The sequence below is a fragment of the Epinephelus fuscoguttatus genome, linkage group LG12 (assembly GCF_011397635.1).
Source record: "Epinephelus fuscoguttatus linkage group LG12, E.fuscoguttatus.final_Chr_v1".
In the NCBI taxonomy this organism is placed as follows: domain Eukaryota; kingdom Metazoa; phylum Chordata; class Actinopteri; order Perciformes; family Serranidae; genus Epinephelus; species Epinephelus fuscoguttatus.
The window spans coordinates 23,978,846-23,985,969 of record NC_064763.1 but is presented as its reverse complement, the minus strand read 5'-3'; the positions used below and the strand labels follow the sequence as shown (position 1 = coordinate 23,985,969).

At 42.3% G+C, this 7,124-nt stretch overlaps 1 long non-coding RNA gene and 6 other non-coding genes across 7 annotated transcripts; 3 read left to right on the top strand and 4 right to left on the bottom strand.

Annotated features, from left to right (window-relative positions):
* Positions 1–561: 561 nt before the first annotated feature.
* Positions 562–633, bottom strand: trnad-guc (transfer RNA aspartic acid (anticodon GUC)). Its single transcript has one exon. It is a non-coding gene; the product is annotated as a tRNA-Asp (tRNA).
* Positions 634–1,188: 555 nt separating this feature from the next.
* trnad-guc (transfer RNA aspartic acid (anticodon GUC)) lies at positions 1,189–1,260 on the top strand. The gene has a single exon. It is a non-coding gene; the product is annotated as a tRNA-Asp (tRNA).
* A 938-nt stretch (positions 1,261–2,198) lies between these two features.
* trnav-aac (transfer RNA valine (anticodon AAC)) lies at positions 2,199–2,271 on the bottom strand. The gene has a single exon. It is a non-coding gene; the product is annotated as a tRNA-Val (tRNA).
* A 450-nt stretch (positions 2,272–2,721) lies between these two features.
* Positions 2,722–4,595, bottom strand: LOC125898478 (uncharacterized). Its single transcript, XR_007450633.1, has 3 exons — positions 4,445–4,595; positions 3,208–3,420; positions 2,722–3,109 (listed from the first exon to the last, which is right to left on the bottom strand). It is a non-coding gene; the product is annotated as an uncharacterized LOC125898478 (long non-coding RNA).
* On the bottom strand, positions 4,071–4,142 carry trnad-guc (transfer RNA aspartic acid (anticodon GUC)). Its single transcript has one exon. It is a non-coding gene; the product is annotated as a tRNA-Asp (tRNA).
* Positions 4,596–5,049: 454 nt separating the features above from the next.
* On the top strand, positions 5,050–5,122 carry trnav-cac (transfer RNA valine (anticodon CAC)). The gene has a single exon. It is a non-coding gene; the product is annotated as a tRNA-Val (tRNA).
* A 1,042-nt stretch (positions 5,123–6,164) lies between these two features.
* On the top strand, positions 6,165–6,237 carry trnav-aac (transfer RNA valine (anticodon AAC)). Its single transcript has one exon. It is a non-coding gene; the product is annotated as a tRNA-Val (tRNA).
* The last annotated feature ends 887 nt before the right edge of the window (positions 6,238–7,124 follow it).

The window sequence follows — 7,124 nt, the reverse complement described above, 5'->3', positions numbered from 1 at the left end:
CCTATTGTTTTTATTGTTAATATTATTTCTTTCTTGTTTTTTTCCCCTATCTATCTATCTATCTATCTATCTATCTATCTATCTATCTATCTATCTATCTATCCTCTCTTTTTCTGACTTTCTTGCTATCTTCCTTATTTCTTTTTCTGTGCCTTCTTTCCTTCTTGCTTTCTGTCTCCTTTGCCTTTTTTGGAGTCTGTTATTTCTTTCTTTCATTCATATTTTCTTTCTTTGTCTGTCTTTCTTGCTTGCTTGCTTGCTTTCTTGAGTCCTCTTTCTTGCTTTTTTCCTTTGCCTGCTTTTTTGCTGTCTTTCTTTAATTTTCTTTCTCTTTTTCTGTCTTTCCTTCTCTCTTATTTTTCTCTGCTACAGGTGTTTGTGTACGGAGTTACACAAATGTACACCCTTAACTATGTATCAAGATGTTTAAGGGTTGTAAACCTATCATATAAATAACGCTGGTCACGGCAACACAAAGAGATTCGCTCAATACAAAATTTTCGTCAGTATTTTAGCACAGCAAAGTGTGAATTATGGCCATAGTGAAGAAAACCAAAAGAACTCCCCGTCGGGGAATCGAACCCCGGTCTTCCGCGTGACAGGCGGAGATACTGTCCACTATACTAACGAGGAATGATACTATTCATCACGTGACTCTAGTATAAGTAATCGATACGCTGGTAGTATAACGAGGGTCATCTAACATTGAAATTCAGCTAGCTCATTAACATGAGATTACCATGGCTCGTTGTTAGCTAGTTGCTAGCTGGTAGCTAGCTTCTAGCGGTCCGGACCACTCTGTGGAGGAAAGGACGGCGAGGCGTTCAGATGCCGTTCACTACAACAAACATGGCCTCCTAATGAGGTTTAACCGCAGCCCTAAGCTTATTTAGACACTTAATTCTTTTGACTGTCACCAGTCTGTATTCCCTCCATACATACACACACACACACACACACACACACACACACACACACACACACACACACTGATGTACACGTCACACCCTCACAAGTTACCCACAAAGCTACCGTCCTTGAAGGGGAAAACAAGAGTTAGCCGGCAACATTTAGCATCGACAGGTTCTCAAGTTTGTTGCTAATGTTAGCTAGCGACCAGAACGTATGTATCATAGCAAAGGAAACCTATCGATGTCTCTTCCCGGCATCACGTGGCTTTTCGCGGCTTCCTCGTTAGTATAGTGGACAGTATCTCCGCCTGTCACGCGGAAGACCGGGGTTCGATTCCCCGACGGGGAGTTCTTATGCTTAAGTTATCTTCACTATGGTTGTAAACTCACACATGGTCATACTGAACCATCAACCACATATTTGTTTTTAAACTTTACAACTCAAGTCGTTCACTACCTCAACAGGTAATAACTCATTAAACGGTCCGTGAAAAAAATATTTTTTTCCAGCGGATATCTTAGTTACAACATGCTTGAGCTAGCAAAGCAGTTTTGTGTTGCTATGTGTGGTATTTATTCAGTTCTGGGAAATGACGATGTCTAGCAGTGGCTGCAGCTGACAGGGACAGCTAACACTAGCAGCTAAGCTAACATCAGGACGTCATCTGTTAAAAGCCTCCCGTTGTAGGATACGACATGAAACTACTCCAGTTAGCTCAATCATGTTGTAACTAAGACATCTGATGGAAGAAAAATATTTTTTTAATCCAGTATCTTTGGTGAAACTGCACTGATTTCAGCACCAGAGAGGAGCTATCTGTTGCCAGATCTCGCGCGAGTGTGTTGTTGAGACAGAGACAGGTCTTGAACAAAGTAAATTTACTCCTGATTTGTCCGTCTGAAATTTGCCATTTTGGTGTCGAAATGTTCTAAAGATATGTGGCTTGCGATAAATGGGTCCAATATCTGCTTCCGTGACTATGGGGCGAAAGAATCGGCCATAATCTGTAATCACGTTCATTTCTCCCACTGAAGTCAATGGAGTCAGGACCTGCTGTTAGTCTCCTAAAGGGGCGTGGTGGTCGCGAACCCCAAGTGACACTGATACAGGAAACTGACTCGCAGTGGACCGTCTTGGTTTATCCACCGTCTTTGATTTCTCTACACCACCACCAACCGACGGTTAGCCAACTTCAATCACGAAACGCCAGAAAACGCGTTAATGTTTTACGAAGCTTATTCCAGCGATATCCTCTTTGTAACGTGTGAATAACGTAAACTAATACTTGTTTCCGCCCGGTTTCGAACCGGGGACCTTTCGCGTGTTAGGCGAACGTGATAACCACTACACTACGGAAACTCCGTGGCGATGAGGCGTTCAGGGACAAACAGTAAACTGGGGCCGGCAACCTTGACCGCCACGGGAACCATTACACATGTACATACAGTGATCAGCCTAAACAACAGGCCATAAAACTGAAAAGCGTCGCTTAACAGCCTTAACAGAAATGTTGCACAGCTGTGCAACATTTCTGCACAGCTGTGCAGAAATGTTTTTCTACCGACGAACTTTTCATTATCAAAATTCAGGCACATTTCAAACACTTATGTATAACACTGAGCAAACACTGAACAAGCTCTTTCCCAATGGTCAACAGGTCACAACAGGCCATAAAACTGGAAAGCATTGTATAACGTTCAAAATACAAAATGTAGTTTGTTAGTTAGTAGCAGTGTGTTGAAAGCAGAGTTTTGCAAGCTGCCAATTACTTTACACTGGAGCCACGAACACTACGGAAACTCCGTATTCATGCTGCATTCAGGGACAAACAGTAAATTGGGGAAGCAACGTTTACTATCATAAGAGCCATTTTTGGCCCAAAAAATGCAAGAAACTGTGTGGAACCGCAATCCATATCTGTTCCTCATAGTGATGGCAACACAGCCTATTTAATCTACATTTCTACCAACATTATTCTGCAAATATCAGGAAAAGGTGCCAGGTCGTAGTCATATGACGCACATAGTTGATCAGATGTTAAAACTGTTAAAAAAAACTTAAAGAGAGCAATTCATGCTCACAAATATTGACCACAATGTTCCCCTTTAATGCTTTAGGGACTGCTTTGCTGCCTTCAAGGTCTTGTACACTGGGGCTCAGGAGCACCTCTTGTGTGACTGCAGGAGGATCTCAGAGTCTACCGTGAAAATGGAAGCACAAACAAATCATTGCGTTTAAATTGTTGTTCAGTGTAAATGTTTCATTTCATTTTCATGTTTCAAATTCTGACCCTACCATCTGAAAGTTGCAGCAGAAATCCAGACTCATCAGACCAGGCGACGTTTTTCCAATCTTCTATTGTCCAGTTTTGGTGAGCCTGTGTGAACTGTAGCCTCAGTTTCCTGTTGTTAGCTGACAGGAGTGGCAGCTGGTGTGGTCTTCTGCTGCTGTAGCCCATCTGCTTCAAGGTTGGACGTGTTGTTGGTTCAGAGATGGTCTTCTGCAGACCTTGGTTGTAACAAGTGGTTATTTGAGTTACTGTTGTCTTTCTATCATCTTGAACCAGTCTGGCCATTCTCCTCTGACCTCTGGCATCAACACTGGATATCTTCTCTTTGTCAGACCATCCTCTGTAAACCCTAGAGATGGTTGTTGTGGTGACAATCCCAGTAGATCAGCAGATTCTGAAATATTCTGACCAACCTGTTTGGTACCAACAACCATGCCCCGTTCAAAGTCACTTAAATCACCTTTCTTCCCCCTAATGGCAGAACAGGTATACCTAATAAAGTGGCCGGTGAGTAGCACAAAAACCAGCCATAAAATGCTTGTTATTTTAGGCGTGATTATTTCAGTCAGTTGTAAGCAAGAGGAAAAGCAAATACACAATGAACTATAATATGATGATGATTTTTACTTTTAAGCTTCTAAGAGGTGAAAATAATGGATCACTGCATCACAAGCTCAAACGAGTTGGTGATGTAACAGTACACATCATCACCACAGACTGGTTAGCCAAATTGGATCACGAAACTTTAGAAAACGTGTGTATGTTTTATTAAGTGTTTGTCTGTCTGGGGACGAGATATATATGTTGTTGTTTTTTCAGGACAACCATGTGTGAAATAGAAGCATTGTGAAGATAACCTCTAAAACTACTCCCCGTCGGGGAATCGAACCCCGGTCTTCCGCGTGACAGGCGGAGATACTGTCCACTATACTAACGAGGAAAGATACAGAAGATCACGTGATGCCGGAAGCAGAAACTACTTGCTAGCTACTAGTTGCTAGCTAACAATGAGGCGAGCTAGTCGTTAACAAGTGAACATGTTCCCAGCTACGGTTCAGAGCCGGTAAGCTGTCACTGGGAGAGAGAGAACATAAAACAACACTACTGAAGCAAATTAAGTCATTAAACAGCTCGTAAACAACTGAGAAGCACGAATTAAGTACTTGAAATGTTGAACCCCACTAACGTTTGATTCCTTAAAAAAGTGGCACGTGAAATTCACTGGTGAAATGTGAGACATACCTGAAATATAGCAGCCCACTGTTCAAACCACCACACGCAGTGACACAAGTCGAACTTGATGGTCATGTCTTTGTTGACCTTGTTTCTTGAGGCACTGTTGTTAGCCAGGTTTCCAGAGGTCGCCTCTGCCACGGTCGTCTCTGAGATCCTCCTGCAGTCACACAGGAGGTGCTCCTGAGTCCCAGGGTACAGGACCTTGAAGGCAGCACAGCAGTCCCTAAAACATTAAAGGTGAACACCACCTACATTAAAAATTCCAATGTTATTTCCATGGTGTAGGGAAGTTTGATCAGTATTTATGAGCATAAGCTGCTCTCTTTCAGAATATATATATATATATATATATATATATATATATATATATATATATATATATATACAAATAGTTTTGACGTCTGATCAACTGTGTGTCTATGACCTGGCGCCTTTTCCTGAAATTTACAGAACTTCAGCAAAATAATGTAGATAGAAATGTAGATTAAATAGGCTGTGTTGTCGTCACTATGAGGAACACACATGTATTGCAGTTTTTCAACATTTGGCTCTGATGATAGTAATCGTTGCTGGTCCCATTTTCCTGTTTGTCCCTGAATGCAATAATATGAGTTTCCGTAGTGTAGTGGTTATCACGTTCGCCTCACACGCGAAAGGTCCCCGGTTCGAAACCGGGCGGAAACAGTGGACCCTTTTCGTCACTCATACGTCACATACGGCTATTACGACACATATCACATCACCAACCTAATCCTCATAAAACGTAAAGGTGTTTTCTGACGTTTCGTGATTCAACTTGGCCAACCGTCCAATGGTGATAATGTGGAGAACTGTAATTTCCGATGCGTCTCTAAATGCGGCCGTCATGGGGAGTTTACGTGTGCTGCTGGCGGTTGGCACCATGCTGCAGAATTGCTGAACCTCGTGAAGAGTTGTGATCTCTAAAATGTAATGAGGAGATACTTCATCAACCTCATCAACCACAGATTACATTTGATGAATGCACTTCTTTTCAATCTCACTCCTTTGTTTTTAACAGTCCTCCTATACTGTGTGTTTACAGGCCTCCCAAACGATGCTCCTCTTTCATCTCAGACTTTTCAGAAATGCTGTCAATCATCCACACTGATTTTAATCTGCAAGTAGACAATCAACCAGACTCTTTTGCATTAGTAGTTTTAAATTTACTGAACTGTATGAATGTTATCCAGCTGCTGCTCCTGCTGATGTTGCTGTTTCTCCAGAATGTCTTTCACAATCTTCTCCACTGTGGCCTGGCTCAGTGACTCCTCCTATAATTGAATATCACATGTATATTGTATATTGTCAGTTTTTTTTACTATTTTTTCCCAGGTAGCTTTTGGTAAGCATTGGATAATTACCTAGTGAATGATTTGTATGTTTTCACCACTAATGCTACAAAGTTTAAGTACCAAATAATCATCAACAGCTCATTTCAGAGGAGGATCTAAATGAGAATTCATTAGTATGTTTTACAACAAAGTAGTAAAACATACTAATGAATTCTCATTTAGATCTATTAAGAATGTTTGTAGGTTAAAGTAGATTAAACAGGGTGTGTTGTCGTCACTGTGAGGAACAAATATGTTTTGCGATTCCATCTTTTTTTTTTTTTTTTAAATACATTTTTTGGCCAAAAATGGCTCGCGTGATAAGAAAAGTTGCCCAGTCTACTGTCTGTCCCTGAACGCACCATTGTCACGCAGTTTCCGTAGTGTAGTGGTTATCACGTTCGCCTAACACGCGAAAGGTCCCCGGTTCGAAACCGGGCGGAAACAATGAATGATTTTTGTTATTCACACGTTACAAACATGAAATCACCAAAATAAGCTTCCTAAAACATTAACGCTCTTTCTGGCGTTTCGTAATTGAAGTTGGCTAATCGTTGGTTGGTGGTGGTGTAGAGAAATGTAATTTCCAAGCCGTCACTAAACGCGGCCTTCAGAGGTAGTTGACAGAACTCCACTGATCGTTGGCGCCATGTTGCAGCGCTGCAGAACCTCATTGAGAGTTGTGGTCTCCGAAAACTTAACGAATACGAGTGCACGAGGAGTTGCTGCGACGGTGGCGCGGAGATTTAAAATTGTGTTTGATAAAGAATCTCAGAAGATAATCGACAGAATTAACTTCGGTCGGTCGGGGAGGCTTTACTCGTGTTGCAGGAAATCTGGACCGAGACTCCATGGCTGAGCACAGCTGGTCCGGGAATGGGTCAGGCTCTGAGATAGGGCAAGACTGGAACAATGATGAGATGGAGCTGAAAGGAGATAAGGGACAGAAGAGGGGAGATCCGAACCAGCAAGAAAGTTTGAGAGGAGGAAACACTCACAAGAGGCAGAGAAGTGAGGTAGGTGTGAGTTTGGATGAAAGTGTGAAAGGGAGAGGTTTAGCCCAGAGGGAGGGCAATAAGCTGGTGGTGATCTTACGCTTTGGGGAGGCTGAGCAGAAAAAGATGAAAGCTATTAATCCACTGATGCTAACAAAAGACCTAGGCAGACAGCTGGGGGAGATCAAATTTGCTAAAGTGCTACCTGATGGGAATCTCCTGGTGTCATGCTCAGATGAGGGACAAGTAGAAAAAGCTAAGGGTATGAAAGAGGTAGTGACGCTAAAGGTGGTTCAGTCTGGGAGGGTGGGGGAGCGCAGGACAGGTGGTTGTAAGGGA